Genomic DNA, 23,804 nt, shown 5'->3' on the forward strand with positions numbered 1-23,804 from the left:
TAGGTTCCTAGCAATGAGAATTGCCTTATTGCAGCTGCTGGGTACACATGAATTGGACAATTTATGGGCGAAGCATTCACAATTTTTCCTATTTTCTAGAGCAGTAACGCAATTCAGATTTCATGTTTTCATGCTTTAGCGCTACAGAGTGCAAGTTTATTTGTGGGTTATATATAGAGATGGCTACTCTTAGTTTGCACCTGTACGTACCTGGTTTATGTTTAGAAGTGACAGTAAGAAGTTTTGATATTTGTATGCATAAGCTATCTGACTGACCACTCCACTTATCAGCTTCTGGGTGATTTAATCATAGCAGGATCCTAAGTACTCATATAAATGTAGACTTCACCCTAGGAGAAAATTCACATTAGATAGGTTCCCAGCAATGAGAATTGCCTTATCATGGCTGCTGGGTACACATGAATTATCCAATTTAGGTGGTAAGTATTCTCAAGTATTCTCAATTTTTCCTGTTTTCTGGAGCAGTAATTCAATTCATACTTCATATATTTCATGTTTTCATACTTTAGCGTTACAAAGTGCAACTTTATTTGTTGGCATTTTGTTCAGAACCCGCAAGTTGCTGCTAAAAATAGCACAGGCAAAATGCGGTCTGGTGTTGTGCTGAAAAACGTTTTGGAGATATGGCCGTACTACTGATTCCACCAACAAATCAATGTAACACCTAACTGTTAGTGTACCTGGAATGAAGATTAAAGTGCATTGGCTACCATACATCATTCCATTCCACTCCATGATCGCAGGAGTAGAACCAGCATTGTGAAGGCCTCTTCATGTGGTCTCCAAATGGAGACTGGAGGCTGAAATGGAGCAATGTTGTCTGGAATGGACATGTTTCGCTTTTGTCTTGAATGCTGTCATGGTTGAGGATTGGTTGGGTGTAATAATTATATGGGTACTACGGAATCTGATTGAGAGGGACAATATGAGACTGAGACCAAAGTTGATGTAAATAAGTATATTTCACAATAGTGACAAAACTAAACAGTACTTCCTGCAACAGTAACAGAAACACAGCACAATATGAAATAATGCAGGTAAAGCAAAACTGGCAGTACACTTTCTGAAACTGTAACAAAAACTCAGTACAATATGGAAATGATATAAGTAAAGCACAACTGGCAGTACACTTGTACACTTTCTGCAATTGTAATGAAAACTCAGCACAATATGGAAATGTCCTAAGTGACTGAAGAAAGGGGTAAGACCGCTAATGATAACCAGTCCAGCAATATACTAATACTCAAGTGCGCACAAGGCACAGAAGGTAGGAGACCAGCAGCAGATGTATGCAAGTACACCGTATTAATGAGACAACCCCACAATGTAGTAAATCAGCATGCACTCAGCATTAGGGTGCATAATTCCAGCAAACAAAAGGGTGAAATGCACATGATACTCAAATGTAGAAGTCCAGCGGGACACAGGAGAGGCAAAACAGAAGAAGGTCGCTATATGTTCCTAAAGGACTGAAAGTCCCGTACAAGTCCATCAACGCAGTCCCAACAGGCACAGACCCAAAGGAGATGGCAAAAGTCAGGATTCCTTACTGGTCACAGCAGCTCCACACTATAAATCCAGACAGTAGTTGAGCATAATAGGGCATAGGCAGCAGAATGTAGAGAGGAAGAGCACCGAGTAACGAGCAGCAGCCACAGCAGGGTGTCCACTAGCAGATGGGCAGGAGCAAGACAGCAACAAAATACTCAGACATAGGAGAACACATGACCTGGACTTAAATAATCTGGACAGACAGGAAGTTCCATGACAGGGCGAAATCCAAGACTCCATCTTGGATCAGGGCGAACAGTCACGAGGAAAGTCCAGAATCCTTACATTGGGAGACTACAAAGGCAATGCTATGAAGAAGCCTTTCTAAAGGAATGTCAGACTGGTCCTACTTTTCTAGTCTCAATTCCAGGTGCACTAACAGTTGGGCATTAGATTAATTTGTTAGTGTATGTTGAATGAATCAAGATGTTTTGAATATTTTGTTCCCATTTTTTCAATATCCACCTATTTATTTATTTTCACCATACTCGCTTAAATAGAGTCATATATTCTGCAACACTTTGCAAATATTACCATTAACATGTCTATCGATCCTGTGATATCTATCTATCTATCTATCTATCTATCTATCTATCTATCTATCAATCTAGAGTCTAGACATTCAGAGATTTGAGGCAGCACACCATTCAGAGTGAAAAAACCTTCTTTTAATAGCCCCATATGGACCAACATGGCTCTCACTAATAAACCAAAACGTCGCCATGTTGAGCCACATTTTGAATGGTTTGCTGTCTCAAATCTCTGAATATCTATTTTAAGGTTTGGTGGATACCAGGGGGGCTATGCATTCGACTTATGATTGCTAGTGCTGCCTCTATTTTTTCATCTATCTATCTATCTATCTATCATCTATCTAGCTACCATATTTTGCGGACTATAAGAATCATGGGACCATAAGACTCACCAAAAATTTGGGGAGGAAAAAAGGAAAAAATGTTTTTAATAAAATTGTGGTGAATCTTATAGTCTGATTTTATTGTAGCTTACTGGGGGGTCAGTTGTGGGGGGAGCGGGGTCACAGGAGACAGAGTCGATGCTGCGTGAAGCTGGTGATGCCAGCATTAGTAGGGTGATGCTGCGGCCCTGGGCTGGGAGGAGGCTGCGGTGCCTGGTCTTTAAGAACATGTCTGTGGTGAGCAGCATCCCCACACCTCGCATTGATTTCTCTGTGGTGGACTTTGAGAAAAAGCCACCAGTAGCAGCACATGCACAGATTGAGATCTCAGAAGCCAAAATCTCAATCTGCGCATGCGCCATCTCTGAAGGACATTTTCCCAAAGCTCACCACAGTGAAATTAATGGGAGGTGCGGGGACTCTACTCAGTGCTGACATGTTCTGAAAGCTCAAGGCCCGCTACATTGCCCCACTGCTGTTGCCGCTGGCCTCTTGCAGCAACGAACCTGCCTCCTGTGACCCCGCTCCCCCACAGCTTCCCCCAAGTAAGCTGCATTCAGATTATAAGATGCACCCCCATTTTCTGCTCAAATTTTTTGTAAAAAAAAGCGCTTCTTATAATCTGAAAAATACGGTATCTATCTACAACATAATTATCTAAGCTATAGCTATCATCATTTTTTTACTCATCTCTATCATCTACCTATTAAGACAGAATAACTGTGAAGCGGCACATTTGCCCAGTTTTCAGAAGTGATAATAGACTGTACTGTATATGTATTGTAGTTACAATATTTTTTGAAATCATAAAGCACAACAGTTTTGTCCTTGTAATCAGATAAGCGAAATGAGGACGAATGGTGCTTTATGTTAATTGATACCCAATATTTACAGTGATATCTGGTAGGTACAATCCCCTTTTAACTGAGCTTCTAAACCTGGATGACTATGTGAATTCAATACGCTTGCAATTCCCCCTGCAGTAATAGCTACAGTGGGGAAAAAGGTATTTTGTCAGTCATGAATTGTGCAAGCTCTCCCACTTAAAAAGATGAGAGAGGCCTGTAATTGACATCATAGGTAGACCACAACTATGAGGGTCAAAGTGAGAAAACAACTCCAGAAAATCACCTTGTCTGATTTGGCAAGATTTATTTTTCAAATTATAGAGGATTATAAGCATTTGGTCACCCAAATACATGCAAGATTTCTGGCTCTCACAGACCTGTACCTTCTTTAAGAGGCTCCTCTGTCCTCCACTCATTACCTGTAGTAATGGCACCTGTTTGAACTTGTTATCAGTATAAAAGACACCTGTCCACAACCTCAAACAGTCACACTGAAAACTCCACTATGATGAAGACCAAAGAGCCGTTGAAGGACACCATAAAAAAAATTGTAGCCCTGCACCTGGCTGGGAAGACTGAATCTGCAATAGGCAAGCAACTTGGTGTGATGAAATCAACTGTGGGAGCAATAATAAGAAAATGTAAGACTTACAAGACCACTGATAATCTCCCTCAATCTGGGGCTCCACAAAAGATCTCACCCCATGCGGTCAAAATGATCACAACAACGGTGAGCAAAAATCCCATAACCACACGAGGGGACCTAGTGAATGACCTGCATAGAGCTGGGATCACCGTAACAAAGGCTACCATCAGTAACACACTACGCCTCCAGGGACTCAGATCCTGCAGTGCCAGACGTGTCCCATGCTTTAGTTAGTAAATATCCGAGCATGTCTGAAGTTTGCTAGAGATCATTTGGATTATCCAGAAGAGTATTGGAAGAATGTCATGTGGTCTGATGAAACCAAAGTAGAACTGTTTGGTAGAAACAAAACTCATCATGTTTGGAGGAGACAGAAAGCTGAGTTGCATCCAAAGAACACCATACCTACTGTGAAGCATGGATGTGGCATCATGCTTTGAGACTGCTTCTCTGCACAGGTACCTGGACAACTGATTCGTGTACAGTTGTGGCCAAAAGTATTGACACCCCTGCAATTTTGCCAGATAATAATCAGTTTCTTCCTGAAAATGATTGCAATCACAAATTCTTTGGTATTATTATCTTCATTTAATTTGTCTTAAATGAAAAAACACAAAAGAGAATGAAGCAAAAAGCAAAACATTGATCATTTCACACAAAACTCCAAAAATGGGCCAGACAAAAGTATTGGCACCCTCAGCCTAATATTTGGTTGCACAACCTTTAGCCAAAATAACTGCGACCAACCGCTTCCGGTAACCATCAATGAGTTTTTTACAATGCTCTGCTGGAATTTTAGGCCATTCTTCTTTGGCAAACTGCTTCAGGTCCCTGATATTAGAAGGGTGCTTTCTCCAAACTGCCATTTTTAGATCTCTCCACAGGTGTTCTATGGGATTCAGGTCTGGACTCATTGCTGGCCACCTTAGAAGTCTCCAGTGCTTTCTCTCAAACCATTTTCTAGTGCTTTTTGAAGTGTGTTTTGGGTCATTGTCCTGCTGGAAGACCCATGACCTCTGAGGGAGACCCAGCTTTCTCACACTGGGCCCTACATTATGCTGCAAAATTTGTTGTTAGTCTTCAGACTTCATAACGCCATGCACAGGGTTAAGCAGTCCAGTACCAGAGGCAGTAAAGCAACCCCAAACCATCAGGGAACCTCCGCCATGTTTGACTGTAGGGACCGTGTTTTTTTCTTTGAATGCCTCTTTTTTCTCCTATAAACTCTATGTTGATGCCTTTGCCCAAAAAGCTCTACTTTTGTCTCATCTAACCAGAGAACATTCTTCCAAAACGTTTTAGGCTTTTTCAGGTAAGTTTTGGCAAACTCCAGCCTGGCTTTTTTATGTCTCGGGGTAAGAAGTGGGGTCTTCCTGGGTCTCCTACCATACAGTCCCTTTTCATTCAGACACCGTCGGATAGTACGGGTTGACACTGTTGTACCCTCGGACTGCAGGGCAGCTTGAACTTGCTTTGATGTTAGTCGAGGTTCTTTATCCAACATCCGCACAATCTTGTGTTGAAATCTCTTGTCAATTTTTCTTTTCCGTCCACATCTAGGGAGGTTAGCCACAGTGCCATGGCCTTTAAACTTCTTGATGACACTGCGCACGATAGACACAGGAACACTCAGGTCTTTGGAGATGGACTTGTAGCCTTGAGATTGCTCATGCTTCCTCACAATTTGGTTTCTCAAGTCCTCAGACAGTTCTTTGGTCTTCTTTCTTTTCTCCATGCTCAATGTGGTACACACAAGGACACAGGACAGAGGTTGAGTCAACTTTAATCCATGTCAACTGGCTGCAAGTGTGATTTAGTTATGGCCAACACATGTTAGGAGCCACAGGTAAGCTACAGGTGCTGTTAATTACACAAATTAGAGAAGCATCACATGTTTTTTTGAACAGTGCCAATACTTTTGTCCACCCTCTTTTTTATGTTTGGTGTGGAATTATATTCAATTTGGCTTTAGGACAATTCTGTTGTGTTTTTTCATTTAAGACAAATTTAATGAAGATAATTATACCAAAGAATTTGTGTTTGCAATCATTTTCAGGAAGAAACTGAGTATTATCTGACAAAATTGCAGGGGTGTCAATACTTTTGGCCACAACTGTACATGAAAGAATAAATGGGGTCATGTATTGTGAGAGTTTGAGTGCAAACCTCCTTCCATCAGCAATGGCATAGAAAATGAAACGTGGATGGGTCTTTCAGCATGATAATGATCCAAAGCACACCACTAGGGCAATGAAGGAGTGGCTTCGTAAGAAGCATATGAAGGTCCTGGAGTGGCCTAGCCAGTCTCCAGATCTCAACACCATAGAAAACCTTTAGAGGGATTTGAATGTCCGTATTGCCCAGCGACAGGCCCAAAGCATCACTGCCCTAGAGGAGATCTGCATGGAGAAATGGGCCAACATACCACCAACAGTTTGACCAGCCTTATGAAGACTTACAGAAAACGTTTAACCTTTGTCATTGCCAACAAAGGATATATAACAAAATATTGAGATTAACTTTTGTTAATGACCAAATACATATTTTCCACCATAATTTGAAAAATTATTCTTGCCAAATCAGAAAAGATGATTTTCTGGAGTTGTTTTCTCACTTTGACCCTCATAGTTGTGGTCTACCTATGATGTCAATTACAGGCCTCTCTCATCTTTTTAAGTGGGAGAACTTGCACAATCGGTGGCTGACTAAATACTTTCTTTCCCCACTGTAATTGAGGAGGCTCACAGCCACAGTACCCTCTGATCAGTTTTGACCATAGTACATACAACAAAGCCATGTTTTAAGTCTATAGTGAGGTTCACAATACCTTATGAGAAACCATACTATGCTATATTGACATCATATGGTGACACTCAGCACAGTATCATATATATTTTTTAGAAATACCTAATAGCATGGAATGTGAGTGGATTATTTTTATTCTATACAGAATTTTAACACAAATACTCTATTTGCCTCTGTTTAAAACTGACAACAAGTGATAAATAGTGAGAGTGCTTTAATCAGTTCAAATTTTTCTCTATGGTAACTTTTCATATACCACTTCTTATTGCTATTTGATTGGAACATTTGATATAATAAATCACTGTTATGAAATTACTGTTTTTAGTTCAATGCAATATTCTGGAATAACCTTTCCTTATTGCTTGTATTATCATAACTGGAGCTTAGAAAACATTTCTCATTTTAAGTGTTTTTAAACTATTTTGTGTTCAGTGCAGGTACAATATTATTTTTTTGTTTTAATATACTTTAAATTGTATCTTGAGGATGCTGCTGTTTTGCTATACTGTATGTGCCATATCTATATATAATTCAGTAAATTACATGTACTCGCTCCAGAAATCCATTTTCAAACCTTTCTAGTTACTTCCAGCCTCCTTCCCAACTAGCTGTAATAAACGCTGTTGAGATATAATTTTGTTTGTATTGATTTTTTACTATACCTAAAATCACGGTATCATAGATTTGTTTGCACTGTTCTTTGGTCTTCCGAAAACCAGCTTAGTAGCTGCAAATTTATCTCCTTACACGTTTAATGAGACTTTCGCCTGAAATAGTTGGTCATTTTCAGACTTCCAAGAAAAGGAAAAGAAGAAATCTGCCTTGCTTTTATGGATTTTTAGTCAGTAACTCTGGTGAACCATATATCATAAATGTAAATGTTAATTTTTACAGTGTATACTGTAACATTAAAAAGAATAAACATTTATTCACTTGTTATAGAAACCATAAAAATGTGGTAATTTAACATTAGAAATTCAAGGAATGAATTAAAATGTCTGCTATAATGATGTAACTTGACCCAATTAGGCACCGATACAGAATCACTAAAAGGGCCACATAGCTATTGTTGATCATGACGAACCATACCCCTTATCATTATTATTATTATTATTATTATTATTATTATTATTATTTATTGTTATAGCGCCATTTATTCCATGGCGCTTTACATGTAAGGAGGGGTATACATAAAAACAAGTACAATAATCTTAAACAATACAAGTCATAACTGGTACAGGAGGAGAGAGGACCCTGCCCGCGAGGGCTCACAATCTTCAAGGGATGGGTGATAATACAGTAGGCGAGGGTAGAGCTGGTCGTGCAGCGGTTTGGTCGATCGGTGGTTACTGCAGGTTATAGGCTTGTCGGAAGAGGTGGGTCTTCAGGCTCTTTTTGAAGGTTTCGATGGTAGGTGAGAGTCTGATATGTTGTGGTAGAGAGTTCCAGAGTAGGGGTGATGCGCGGGAGAAATCTTGTATGCGATTGTGGGAAGAGGAGATAAGAGGGGAGTAGAGAAGGAGATCTTGTGAGGATCGGAGGTTGCGTGCAGGAAAGTACCGGGAGACGAGGTCACAGATGTATGGAGGAGACAAGTTGTGGATGGCTTTGTATGTCATGGTTAGGGTTTTGTAATGGAGTCTCTGGGCAATTGGGAGCCAGTGAAGGGATTGACAGAGGGGAGAAGCTGGGGAATAGCGGGGGGACAGGTGGATTAGTCGGGCAGCAGAGTTTAGAATAGATTGGAGGGGTGCGAGAGTGTTTGAGGGGAGGCCGCAGAGCATGAGGTTGCAGTAGTCAAGGCGAGAGATGATGAGGGCATGGACTAGGGTTTTTGCAGATTCTTGGGTGAGGAATGAACGGATGCGTGAAATATTTTTGAGTTGAAGTCGGCAGGAAGTGGAAAGGGTTTGGATATGTGGTTTGAAGGAGAGATCAGCATCAAGGATTACTCCGAGGCAGCGAGCTTGTGGGACTGGGGAGAGTGGGCAGTCATTTACTGTAATTGATAGGTTCGTAGGGGGGGTCACGTGAGATGGGGGAAAGATGATGAATTCTGTTTTGTCCATGTTGAGTTTCAGATATCTAGTGGAGAAGAAGGATGAAATAGTGGACAGACATTGAGGGATTCTGGTTAGTAGGGAGGTGATATCTGGTCCAGAGATGTAGATCTGTGTGTCATCAGCATAAAGATGATACTGAAAGCCATGAGATTCTATGAGCTGTCCCAGGCCAAAGGTGTAAATAGAGAACAGCAGGGGCCCTAGGACTGAACCTTGTGGGACTCCGACAGATAGGGGGCGAGGTGAGGAGGTGGTGTGTGAGTGGGAGACGCTGAATGTCCGGTCTGTTAGGTATGATGAGATCCAGGAGAGGGCCAAGTCTGTGATGCCGAGGGATGAGAGGGTCTGTAATAATAGGGAATGGTCCACTGTGTCAAAGGCAGCCGACAGGTCCAGGAGGAGGAGGACAGAGTAGTGTCGCTTGCTCTTGGCAGTTAAGAGGTCATTGGTGACCTTAGTAAGGGCAGTTTCAGTGGAGTGGTGTGACCGGAAGCCAGATTGTAAGCGGTCGAAGAGGGAGCAAGAAGAGAGATGGGAGGACAGTTCAAGGTAGACGTGTTGTTCCAGTAGCTTGGAGGCGTATGGGAGAAGTGATATAGGGCGATAGCTAGATACAGAGGATGGGTCAAGAGAGGGCTTTTTGAGGATAGGTGTGATGGAGGCATGTTTAAAGCTTGAGGGGAAAACACCAGTTGTTAGTGATAGGTTGAAGAGATGGGTTAGGGTTGGGATGAAGACTGTGGTGAGGTTTGGGATGAAGTGGGATGGGATCGGGTCGAGTGCACAGGTGGTGAGATGTGATCTTGAGAGTAGAGTGGAGAGTCGATCTTCTGTAATGGTGGAGAAGTTGGTTTTGAAGGTGGAGGGCTGGGAAGTCGGGAGGAAGGGCTCTGGGGGTTGTTGACCAAAACTGTTCCTGATGTTATCAATTTTCTGCTTGAAAAATGAGGCAAAGTCTTCAGCTGAGATGAGTGGGGAGGGAGGAGGTGCTGGGGGGCGGAGGAGAGAATTGAAGGTGTTGAATAACTGTTTAGGGTTGTGAGACAGGGAGGATATGAGAGATGAGAAGTAGGTTTGTTTAGCTGTGGCGAGTGTGGTCTTGAAAGTAGTGAGGGACTGTTTGAATGCGATGAAATGCTCGTTGGAGTGGGATCTTTTCCATCTGCGCTCAGCAGCCCTGGAAGCTCGCCTCAGCTCTTTGGTCAGGCTGGTGTGCCAGGGCTGTCTGTTGATTTTGCGAGTTTTGGTATGTGTAAGTGGGGCAGCGGATTCCAAAGCTACAGCTATTGTGGTGTTATATAGAGCGGCAGCGTCATCCGCATTGTGTAAGGAACTTATATCTGTAAGAGGGAGGAGGGATTCGGAGAATGAGTGTAGGTCAAGGTGTTTAAGATTCCTGCGGGGGTGTGAAAGTTTGTGGGGTGGGGATTGTAGACATGGAGTGAAGAGGGAAGAGAATGTGAGCAGGTTGTGGTCAGAGAGAGGAAGAGGTGAGTTAGAGAGGTTAGATAGGGAGCAGAGGCGGGTGAAGATGAGGTCCAGTGTGTGGCCATCTTTGTGGGTGGCTGTAGAAGACCATTGAGTGAGGCCGAAGGAGGAAGTGAGAGATAGAAGTTTAGTGGCAGCTGAGAGGGAAGTGTCAATGGGGATGTTGAAGTCGCCCATGATGATGGTAGGGATGTCCGCGGAAAGGAAATGAAGTAACCAGGTGGTGAAGTGGTCAAAGAAGGTGGTGGCTGGCCCTGGGGGGCGGTAGATGACAGCCAGTTGGAGGTTGGAGGGGGAGTAGATGCGCACAGAGTGCACCTCAAAGGAAGGGAGGGTAACAGAGGGTGGCAATGGGATTGGGGTGAAGGAGCAGGTATCTGACAGGAGAAAACCAACTCCTCCACCATGTTTGCTGCTGGGGCGGGGGGTGTGAGAAAGGTGGAAGCCGCCATACGAAAGTGCAGCAGGAGAGGCTGTGTCAGAAGGGGTGAGCCAGGTTTCGGTGATGGCGAGGAAGGAGAGTTTGGTAGTAACAAAAAGATCATGGATGTAGGCAAGCTTGTTGCAGACAGAGCGAGCGTTCCACAGAGCTCCTGTTAGTGGGACTGGGGAAGCGGGGGCTGGGTGAATGGGTATAAGGTTGGAGAGGTTACGGAAGGTTGTGATAGAGCGTGGATGGGAGGTAGAAATGACTGTGGGAATGTGGTGAGGAGGACCAGGATTTGGAGAGATATCACCAGCAGTGAGAAGGAGCAGAGAAAGTGTTACCAGGTGGGAGCAGGAGAGGGCATGAGGGGGCTGTCTGTGTTTGGAGACAGAGCAATGTATGTTAAGGAACAGTTTTGAGGCGGAGGTGAGGTGGATGGGGAGGATTGAAGAAGAGATGAACAGTTCCGTACTAGGAGTAGGGATTAGGGGAATTAGCAGAAAGTGAAGGATTATTGGGTTGAAAGTGAAAACAAACAGAAACATTGTTTACAGTGACTGTGTCCAGTTACCTTCAGTTCCCTTCTGGTTCAATTCTGGTTTTAATTCTTAAATTAATCTTCACACTTCTAGCACACACTTATAGCAATCACAATGCAGACTGAAGTCTATGCAGACTTGTGCTCTGCAATATATGTACAACTAAGTGCAGTCAGGTGTGAAGCAGAGAGGAGTGGTCTCTGCTCATCTTGGCCAGACAATTAAGAGTGGACCAGATGTATATGATCAAGCCAGAGTAAACAAGGTCATAAATAACACTGGGGTAAGCTGGGGTTAGCTGAAAGGCATACCATGTGAATGCTAGGTGCAGAGGCAAGTCTATGTGCAAAGCTGGGTGACGCACTGTGTGTCCTTCATAGACAGACAGCAGGAGAGCAGGAGAGCTGGGTGGATGGACATACCATGTGAATGCTAGGTGCAGAGGCAAGTCTATGTGCAAAGCTGGGTGACGCACTGTGTGTCCTTCATAGACAGACAGCAGGAGAGCAGGAGAGCTGGGTGGATGGACATACCATGTGAATGCTAGGTGCAGAGGCAAGTCTATGTGCAAAGCTGGGTGACGCACTGTGTGTCCTTCATAGACAGACAGCAGGAGAGCAGGAGAGCTGGGTGGATGGACATACCATGTGAATGCTAGGTGCAGAGGCAAGTCTATGTGCAAAGCTGGGTGACGCACTGTGTGTCCTTCATAGACAGACAGCAGGAGAGCAGGAGAGCTGGGTGGATGGACATACCTGTCGGAAGAATAGAGATGCTTGTTAGAGTGCGATGGTGGCAGGTAGCAGGGCACAGTCTGTATTCATCCTTCTGGTTTTAATTCTTAAATTAATCTTCACACTTCTAGCACACACTTATAGCAATCACAATGCAGACATAAAATGTCTTCTTGTTTTCTTCCTCACTGTTCATCTGTGCAGTATTCTCCTTGCAAAATATTCAATTAGCTTTCTAGTAGGCATGAGCGAATGTGTTTGGTGATACTCATTTATCACTGGATTATCACGGTGCTCGGATGTACTCTGCTACACAGCCAAGCATGCAGGGATTGTGTGCATGTCACTGTAATGTTATAGCCATCTTGGTTAAGGCATTACTGTGATTGACTGGCCTTATGAAATCATCAGAGGTTATAAAAGGACAGGCGCCACTCGACTCAGCACACTGACACCATTGTAAAGCTCTGCGACACTTCATATTGGAGGTAGAGAGTGCTTATCTAGGTATGTTTGTGCACAGTATAATGAATCAGAGGCCTGTAGTATAGATACTGGTGCTGAAGCTGAACCATCATACTAAAAGCCCTTCTAAGGGCTTATCGCTTGCTTTGCTGTTTTTATCACAAACAATCTGCATTTAGCCAAGGGAGGAAGAGAGAGTTGCAGAAGCAGGGAGAGTGACTGAATACAGTTTGCAGACAGGGATTAGGGTTGTGCAGTTCGTTGGCAAATAGCTGCAGATTTTTTGGGGGGATGTGGACGGCAGAACAAATGGAGCATATTTTGTTCCATCAAGTATTGAGAGCTTTGATGTCCTTTTTGTGTTATATAACACTCATACAGCAAAGCACAGAAAGAGGAAAAAATCCTCCAATAATGATACACAGCAAAGGAACAACAAGGTTTACCCGTACAGGCCTCCAGACAATGCACTATCAGGGTGCAGTGGACCCATATAATTAGGATAGCAACACAGGTGCAAAAATACCAACAAAATAACCTGCTCACATCCTACCAATATATGGAGGGGGTGGTTATCTGGTATATAGATGCACATGAAAATTGTGTTTGAAACCAAATGGGCCCAGTTGCACCCTGAAAAAAAGGCAAAGAAAACACATTTAAAAAAATGTGGAGTATTAGCTGATATTTTGGCCAAAATACGTGAGCCCGTAACCTGCGTCAAAGATCTCCACGTTTACGGGTACCTAACACTAATATATACTAATACAGCAAAGCACAGAAAGAGGAAAAAATCCTCCAATAATGATACACAGCAAAGGAACAACAAGGTTTACCCGTACAGGCCTCCAGACAATGCAGTATCAGGGTGCAGTGGACCCATATAATTAGGATAGCAACACAGGTGCAAAAATACCAACAAAATAACCTGCTCACATCCTACCAATATATGGAGGGGGCGGTTATCTGGTATATAGATGCACATGAAAATTGTGTTTGAAACCAAATGGGCCCAGCTGCACCCTGAAAAAAAGGGCAAAGAAAACACATTTAAAAAAATGTGGAGTATTAGCTGATATTTTGGCCAAAATACGTGAGCCCGTAACCTGCGTCAAAGATCTCCACGTTTACGGGTACCTAACACTAATATATACTAATACAGCAAAGCACAGAAAGAGGAAAAAATCCTCCAATAATGATACACAGCAAAGGAACAACAAGGTTTACCCGTACAGGCCTCCAGACAATGCACTATCAGGGTGCAGTGGACCCATATAATTAGGATAGCAACACAGGTGCAAAAATACCAACAAAATAACCTGCTCACATCCTACCAATATATGGAGGGGGCGGTTATCTGGTATATAGATGCACATGAAAATTGTGTTTGAAACCAAATGGGCAAAGCTGCACCCTGAAAAAAAGGGCAAAGAAAACACATTTAAAAAAATGTGGTGTATTAGCTGATATTTTGGCCAAAATACGTGAGCCCGTAACCTGCGTCAAAGATCTCCACGTTTACGGGTACCCTACACTAATATATACTAATACAGCAAAGCACAGAAAGAGGAAATAATCCTCCAATAATGATACACAGCAAAGGAACAACAAGGTTTACCCGTACAGGCCTCCAGACAATGCACTATCAGGGTGCAGTGGACCCATATAATTAGGATAGCAACACAGGTGCAAAAATACCAACAAAATAACCTGCTCACATCCTACCAATATATAGAGGGGGCGGTTATCTGGTATATAGATGCACATGAAAATTGTGTTTGAAACCAAATGGGCCCAGCTGCACCCTGAAAAAAAGTGCAAAGAAAACACATTTAAAAAAATGTGGAGTATTAGCTGATATTTTGGCCAAAATACGTGAGCCCGTAACCTGCGTCAAAGATCTCCACGTTTACGGGTACCTAACACTAATATATACTAATACAGTAAAGCACAGAAAGAGGAAAAAATCCTCCAATAATGATACACAGCAAAGGAACAACGCTTTTTTTCAGGGTGCAGCTGGGCCCATTTGGTTTCAAACACAATTTTCATGTGCATCTACACTCACTGGCCACTTTATTAGGTACACCATGCTAGTAAGGGGTTGGACCCCCTTTTGCCTTCAGAACTGCCTCAATTCTTCGTGGCAGAGATTCAACAAGGTGCTGGAAGCATTCCTCAGAGATTTTGGACCATATTGACATGATGGCATCACACAGTTGGCGCAGATTTGTCGGCTGCACATCCCTGATGCGAATCTCCCGTTCCACCACATCCCAAAGATGCTCTATTGGATTGAGATCTGGTGACTGAGGAGGCCATTTGAGTACAGTAAACTCATTGTCATGTTCAAGAAACCAATCTGAGATGATTCGAGCTTTATGACATGGCGCATTATCCTGCTGAAAGTAGCCATCAGATGTTGGGTACATTGTGGTCATAAAGGGATGGACATGGTCAGCAACAATACTGAGGTAGGCTGTGGCGTTGCAACGATGCTCAATTGGTACCAAGGGGCCCAAAGAGTGCCCAGAAAAAATTCCCCACACCATGACACCACCACCACCAGCCTGAACCGTTGATACAAGGCAGGATGGATCCATGCTTTCATGTTGTTTACGCCAAATTCTGACCCTACCATCCGAATGTTGCAGCAGAAATCGAGACTCATCAGACCAGGCAACGTTTTTCCAATCTTCTACTGTCCAATTTCGATGAGCTTGTGCAAATTTTAGCCTCAGTTTCCTGTTCTTAGCTGAGAGGAGTGGTACCCAGTGTGGTCTTCTGCTGCTGTAGCCCATCTGCCTCAAAGTTCGACGCACTGTGCGTTCAGAGATGCTCTTCTGCCTACCTTGGTTGTAACGGGTGGCAATTTGAGTCACTGTTGCCTTTCTATCAGCTCGAACCAGTCTGCCCATTCTCCTCTGACCTCTGGCATCAACATGGCATTTCCGGCCACAGAACTGCCGCTCACTGGATTTTTTTTCTTTTTCGGACCATTCTCTGTAAACCCTAGAGATGGTTGTGCGTGAAAATCCCAGTAGATCAGCAGTTTCTGAAATTCTCAGACCAGCCCTTCTGGCACCAACAATCATGCCACGTTCAAAGGCACTCAAATCACCTTTCTTCCCCATACTGATGCTCGGTTTGAACTGCAGGAGATTGTCTTGACCATGTCTACATGCCTAAATGCACTGAGTTGCAGCCATGTGATTGGCTGATTAGAAATTAAGTCTTAACACACAGTTGGACAGGTGTACCTAATAAAGTGGCCAGTGAGTGTATATACCAGATAACCGCCCCCTCCATATATTGGTAGGATGTGAGCAGGTTATTTTGTTGGTATTTTTGCACCTGTGTTGCTATCCTAATTATATGGGTCCACTGCACCCTGATAGTGCATTGTCTGGAGGCCTGTACGGGTAAACCTTGTTGTTCCTTTGCTGTGTATCATTATTGGAGGATTTTTTCCTCTTTCTGTGCTTTGCTGTATTAGTATATATTAGTGTTAGGTACCCGTAAACGTGGAGATCTTTGACGCAGGTTACGGGCTCACGTATTTTGGCCAAAATATCAGCTAATACTCCACATTTTTTTAAATGTGTTTTCTTTGCCCTTTTTTTCAGGGTGCAGCTGGGCCCATTTGGTTTCAAACACAATTTTCATGTGCATCTATATACCAGATAACCGCCCCCTCCATATATTGGTAGGATGTGAGCAGGTTATTTTGTTGGTATTTTTGCACCTGTGTTGCTATCCTAATTATATGGGTCCACTGCACCCTGATAGTGCATTGTCTGGAGGCCTGTACGGGGAAACCTTGTTGTTCCTTTGCTGTGTATTGTTATATAACACTCCCAAAAATTGTTTAAACATTTTCCTGGGTTAAATGTTTCACCCATACAATATTCTGTAGTGTGGAGTACATTTCTGTCATCTGTAAAACTGAGAAAATGCGTTTAAAAATTTGTAGGGTTACATTTCTAAGTCATACAGTATAATGTGGCTTGGGTACATTTCTGGGATCTCTAAACCTGAGAAAAAGTGTTTAAAAATTTTGCACATATACATTTCTCAGCCATACTGTATTACATGGTCTGTGAACATTTATGTGATCTCTGAAACTTAAAAAATGCATTAAAAAATTTTGTAGGGTTACATTTCTCAGTCATACAGTATTATGTTCTGTGATCTCTAAAACTGAAAAAAAGCATTTAAAAAATTTGAAGGGCTACATTTCTCAACCATACAGTATTACATTTTCTAGGTATATTTCTGTGATCTTTAACACTGAAAAAAAGCATTCAAAAATTTTGTAAGGCTACATTTCTCTATCATACAGTATTTTGTGGTCTGGGTACATTTTTGTGATGTCTAAAACTGATAAAAAGCGTTTAAAAATTTTGAAGGGTTATTTCTCAGACAGTACAATATTACAGGGTTTGGATACATTTCTGTGATCTCTAAAACTGAAAAAAAAGCATTTAATAATTTTGTAGGGCTATATTTCTCAGCCATACAATATTCTATGGTCTGAGCTAAATTTCTGTGATATTATTTAAGAAAAAGTTCACATTTGCGGTTGAGTCCGCTGCGCATTGTCCGCAATCATGAATGCATGTAAAAACACATGCAAACACGTAAAAACGCAGCGGTTTCTTGCTGCATCATCTTGCGCAGACGTAAAAAAAGGCGGCGTTTTTATGCGTTTTTGCATGCATTTGCATTTTTTATGCTCGTGCTTCCCATTTGGAAAATTTTTTCCAGGAGATATTCTGGGACACAAGCCACGCCCAATGGGCGTGACTCATGCCATTTCATTATATAGACCCTTGTAGAGCTGAAAACAGCAGATTTTGATTCTGTATGCTGTGTCAAGATGGATATTTCCAAGGAGAGTTTCTTGCTTAAACTGGATTTGGATAACAAATTGGCTGTTGCCTTTGCCTTTTCTTGTGACCACCAAGAAAGGGAAAGAGAAAGAAGGAGAAGAAGACGGTGTCGGCACTTTTGGCAACACCCCATTCTTGAAGTCAGGGAGAGCCTTGGAGCCTACCACTCCTTGTTCAGGGAGATCCGTGAAAACCCAGACAAATAGACAAGGATGTCTCAACAGAGCTCAACAGCTCAACAGAGCTTCCAGGAATTGCTGGGTCATGTAGAGGGAGCGATCAGCAGACAGGACACCCAGCTCCGTAGAGCTATTCCAGCTGAGGAACGTCTGCTGGTGACACTAAGGTATGTATATTTAAAAATAAACGCACGCCTGTTATAATTAGTATTGTTATGCAATGTCCCTTTTTTTATTTTTTTTTGTTCAAAACCTCTTGTAGTTATTATTATTATTCATTAAAAAATTTTCCCTCTCTGGCAGATTCCTTGCTACCGGAGAGAGCTTATCATCGCTCCATTTCCAGCAATGGATGTGTGGCATGGCAAGATGCAATGGATTAATGTTTAAATTGTATGTTATGTTATTTTGTAAAACACCTGTTTACTTTGTTTTTGTTCCCATGCTTTAAATTTAACTTGTTCTCTGTGTCAATCATGTTTCGTTCTCATAATCTCCATCATCTCTTCAGTCTGCATTATATTTCAATATATGAATGCACACTGAATAGATGATTGAGAAAATGTGCATCATAATTTTACTCACCAGCCCGTGTATAAGAACTACTGCAATAAGGATGCCAAAAAATACAGCATCCTAACTGTAATACCTGGGCAGGTGAGTATTTCAGAACCCTGACCATTTCTGTTGTTTACCTTTTTTTTTTTTTTTTTTTTTTGGTGTGAAGATTATAAGCTCTCTGTTTTTTTGACACCTCATAGCTTTTACATGAGAGAAAAAAACAAAAAATAAAACTAAAATTGTGTTTCATGGAGCTATGAGGTGGAAAAAAACACTATTTGTGTATATGGCGATTTGTGTGTTGGCGGCGCACGGTGTATGTTGCCGGTGACGAAAGAGACAAAGACCAAACAGTGGTATGGGGCAAACAACAAAAAGTTTTATTTACAAGAATAAAAAATTCTTTTTTTTACATACTGAGGGGGAAATGTTACGGACCACGGGGGTGTGCAGACTGGAGGATTGGCTTGGGGTGGATGCTGAAGGGGTTCTAGGGGAAGGGGCCACTAGATGTGTGGGGTCTGGGAGATCAAGGATGGAGGTGGACACATTAGGAGTGGAAACATGGGACGGAAGAGACACATTAGAAGAGAGGGACAAATTGGACATTACAGACACATTGGGAGGTGAGGGTGGTGGCGGGAGCACCACTGTCCTTTCCCGCCTCGGTTCCTTTTTTTTCTGTCTCCCATGTGTTTGGTGACTGCTTGTCCTTCTTCTCCTTGAAGTCATGTGATGAGAAGGCATGGTGGCAGTGGAGGAACCGGGACCCGGTATTTTGGAGCTGGTGGACAGGATAGATGGTGCTGGAACCTGAGTGATTGTGGAGTGGACGGTGTTGCTGGATCAGGACTCTAGGTGATGGTGGCGGTGGGAATCCACACAGGAACAGGAGTAGGCATGGTGGTGGAGTGGCTCTCCGCTGCACTCGGCATAGTGGAGGTGCTATAGTGGATGGCAGCATGGTGGTGGCCATACAGAGGTATGCAGCAGAACTCGGTCGAGCTGTGGACTGGGTAACTGGTGGCACAGTTGGAAAAACCAGCGCCAGCGGGTACATCTAAGTCTGCTGTATAGCCTGAATGTATGCAGCATTGCAGGCCTGCATCACGTTAAGCTGAAGTTCAGGTGTAAGGTTTTCCGCCATGCCCTGTTCATTGGCCATAAAAAAATGATGTGCTGGCCTCTGTATGTCGGTTTCCAGACAGTCAAGTCGCTGGTGGACAGACTGTAAAAGTGTGTCAACATGCTCCTAACTAGAGTTGAGAGAAACGGGTCGAACAATTTAAAAAGTTGCCGACTTTTGGCAAAGTCGGGTTTCATGAAACGAAACCCGACCCTAGGATGAGGTCGGCCACGAGGTCGGCGACTTACGCGCCAAAGTCGCGTTTCAAAAGTTTGTTTAGCGCTCTTTTTCAGCCAATCAGGATCCACGGACACTGTGGGCAACGTTATGACATAGGCAGGGGTCGCCACCATCTTTCAGAAGGGCATGCAAGTGATTGGCTTACTTTGGTGGGCGTCACAGGGGTTATAAAAGGGCGTGCACGCCGACCGCCATCTTACTTCTGCCGATCTTAGCATAGGGAGAGGTTGCTGATTCTGTAGGGAGAGCGTTAGGCAGGGAAGAAGACAAAAAAACTGCTTCTGCTGCTAGCGATTTTGCCTGTGCAACACACCAGTCACTGTGTGTGCAGTGCAAGGGGAGGCTATATTGTGGTGGATCAGCGGTGTTGGTTGTTAGGCTGCCTTCTAAGGCTTCCTGACAGCTGCATTGCTGTTTCCCCACTGCTCTGCAAACTGCTTTTTTAAAAGCAATCCCAATTTTTTTTTTGTCCTGCTAAGGTACTGAGTGTGCATTTATTCACACCATACAGCGGTGTACGCTCCTCACACAGTACCGTGTAACGGCTGTTATCACAGCCACAGTGAAGCTATCTGTGTGTCACTGTGGAGGACTTGTTCCGTTCTTACAGACCTACACTCTAGGGAGATTCCTATTCTGCCCAATTCTACAATTCACTTTTTTCACACCTGTGCCATCGAGCCTGTGACATAGCGCTCTGATATTCAGTGGGCCTCACACAATCCAAAAGTGTCCAGTGTCCACAAGTGTCTGCAGAAATTCAAAATCTCCCTTATCCTGTAGTCACTTTTTTCACACCTGCTGCATCGAGCCTGTGACATAGCGCTGTGATATTCATTGGGCCTCACACAATCCAAGTGTCCAGTGTCTGCAGAAATTCAAAATCTCCCTTATCCTGTAGTCACTTTTTTCACACCTGCTGCATCGAGCCTGTGACATAGCGCTCTGATATTCATTGGGCCTCACACAATCCAAAAGTGTCCAGTGTCTGCAGAAATTCAAAATCTCCCTTATCCTGTAGTCACTTTTTTCACACCTGCTGCATCGAGCCTGTGACATAGCGCTGTGATATTCAGTGGGCCTCACACAATCCAAGTGTCCAGTGTCCACAAGTGTCTGCAGAAATTCAAAATCTCCCTTATCCTGTAGTCACTTTTTTCACACCTGCTGCATCGAGCCTGTGACATAGCGCTGTGATATTCAGTGGGCCTCACACAATCCAAGTGTCCAGTGTCCACAAGTGTCTGCAGAAATTCAAAATCTCCCAGAAATTCAAAGTCTTCCTTATCCTGTAGTCACTTTTTTCACACCTGTGCCATCGAGCCTGTGACATAGCGCTCTGATATTCAGTGGGCCTCACACAATCCAAAAGTGTCCAGTGTCCACTAGTGTGTGCAGAAAATCTAAATCTCCCCTGTCCTATAGACACCTTGTACCTTGTTTTACATTACTATAATGTTTGTTGGATTTTGTCTACATTTCTACCAAAAATGAGGAAGGCTGGTGGAAGAGGCCATGGAATTGGGCGGCGGTTGGCAGCTGGTAATGATGGTGTTGGTGGTGGATCTGATGGTAGTGGCAAAAGCAAAATAGGACCGAATGCAGGAGGTGTTGAGCCTGCGTCATCGTCTGGCTCCATAAGGCTTCGAAGGCTTAGTTTTCTAGGAGTTGGCAAACCGCTTTTAACGCCAGAGCATCAGGAAAAAGTTTTGTCTTACATTGCTGACTCAGCCTCCAGCTCTATCGCCTCCTATTCTGAAGTTGTAAAAAGTAAAAGCACTGAGTCGTCATTGGAGGCTCATGTTCATGAACCACACCTTTCCTTGTGTCCTTCACCACAACCAAGATTGAAGGATGACGCAGGCCATACTACTGATTACTCCATGGAGCTGTTTTCACATACCATGCCTGGATTATCAAGTGAAATGGTGAATCACCCAGGCCAAGAAGAATCTGACATGGAGTGCACTGATGCACAGCCGCTGATAGATGATTCTGCTGGTACATTCACTCAGAGCACTACATTGTCCTCGCAGTGTACAGAGCCTGATTCTGACCCTGATGAGACTCAGGTGCCCCTTCCCGCACACTATACCACCATACACGGTGACACAGAGGAAGGTGCACATGACATTGAAGAGGAGGTGATGGATGACCCAGGTGTTGACCCAGATTGGCATCCATTGGGGGAAGAGGGTGCTGCTTCCAATAGCTCAGATGAGGAGCATCCACAGCAGACATCAACATCGCAACAGCTGTTATCTGGCAGGCCCGGAGCACTCCAAAGACAGGTTCCAAACATCAAAAGAGTTGCTGGACAGCTTGTCCAGAGGGTCAAAACATCACAGCGTGCTAGGCCGCAAAATGTCTGCCAAAGTAGGAAGAGTGCAGTGTGGCACTTTTTTGAACAAAATCCTCATGATCAGGCCAAGGTTATCTGTAAGAAGTGCGCAAAGACCTTTAGCCGAGGGAAAAATCTGAAAAATTTGAATACCAGTTGCATGCTTAGACATTTAACCAGCATGCACTTGCAAGCGTGGACACAACACCAAACCTCAAGTGCCACATGGGCAACTGATCACAAAGAAGGTAGTCAGCAACGCTACATTGTTTACCCCACTGTAAGCCCACCGGTTAGCACAGCAGCAAATGTTGAGGTGTCATTGCAAGGCCACAGCAGTCAGGGAATCCCACTGTTATATCAACGAAAAACTGAATCTAGGCCATCAGAAAGAACACCAACTCCATCACCATCATCAACCCTCTCTCAGTCCACCCTGTCCACCGCTACTTCTACCATATGCAGCTCTCAAGTCCAGCTCACCCTCCCAGACACTATGAGTAGGTCAAGAAAGTACTCAGTCTCTCATCCGCGTACACTGGGTTTGAACGCCCACATTGCCAAACTAATCTCGTTTGAGATGATGCCCTATCGGTTGGTGGAAAGCGCAGCTTTCCGCGAACTCATGGCCTATGCAGTACCACGCTATGACCTACCCAGTCGCCACTTCTTCTCTCGCAAAGCCATCCCAGCCCTCCACCATCATGTGAAAGACCGCATTGTCCATGCACTCAAGCAGTCAGTGAGTGGAAAGGTGCACCTCACAACTGATGCATGGTCCAGTCGGCATGGCCAGGGCCGTTACGTGTCCATCACTGCGCACTGGGTTAATGTGGTGGATGCAGGGTCCACAGGGGACAGCGGTGGTGGGACAGTGCTGCCTAGCCCACGGTATAGGAAACAGTTGGCTGTAGGCGTTCCACCCTCCTCCTCCTCCAGAAGCGAAAGCTCGTCCACAGAGCGCAGTCGTACGAGCACTCCATCTGCAGCTGCCACTGTTGCACATGAGGTGTCCCCCTATCGAGCAGCTAGTGGAAAGCGTCAGCAGGCTGTGTTGCAGATGATGTGTTTGGGCGACAGACACACTGCCGAGGTGCTGGCCGAGTACTTGAAGCGACAAACTGAGTCATGGCTGGGCAGTGTACATCTTGAGGCAGGCAAGGTAGTTAGTGATAACGGCCGTAATTTTGTGGCAGCCATAGCCCTTTCAAAACTCAGCCACATACCTTGCTTGGCTCACACCTTGAACCTGGTGGTGCAGTGCTTCCTCAAAAATTATCCGGAGATAACAGCCCTGCTCCATAAGGTGCGAAGACTGTGCGCGCACATCCGCCGGTCGCCTGTACACTCCGTTCGTATGCAGAAGCTGCAGCGATTGCTCCACCTTCCCAACCACCGCCTCATTATCGACATTGCAACAAGGTGGAACTCCACCCTGCACATGGTGGAGCGGCTGTGCGAGCAGAGGCAGGCCATAATGCATTTGTGGGAGGATACACGGCCAGGCACTTTGAGAGCAGACATGGAGTTGACAGGTGTGCAGTGGTCGAAGCTGAAAGACCTCTGTAAAGTCCTTCAGTGTTTTGAGGAATGCACACGGTTGGTAAGCGCAGACGACGCCATCCTAAGCATGAGCATCCCACTTATGCATCTGCTCATGCAAACTTTGACGCACCTTAAGGAGCAGGCGTCTGCCGCCAATGTTGACGAGGAGGAAGAGGTGGAGGGAATCCTTGATGACATTCAGCCATTGTCTGCTCAGGGACCTCTCCTGGACGAGTTGGAGGAAGAAGAGGAGGAGGAGGATGATGATGGGGATGATTACTTAGGGGAGGAGGATGCATCTCGTGGGGCAAGTGAAAATGTTGGCGTGGCAAGGTCTGGTACAGGGTTTGTGCGTGACTGGAGGGATGTGCATTTGCCAGAAAGTGCTCCTCCTACCAGCACTCGCAGTGCATCATT

Source organism: Dendrobates tinctorius, unplaced genomic scaffold (assembly GCF_039654945.1).
Source record: "Dendrobates tinctorius isolate UK_male_01 unplaced genomic scaffold, ASM3965494v1 ptg000022l, whole genome shotgun sequence".
NCBI lineage: Eukaryota > Metazoa > Chordata > Amphibia > Anura > Dendrobatidae > Dendrobates > Dendrobates tinctorius.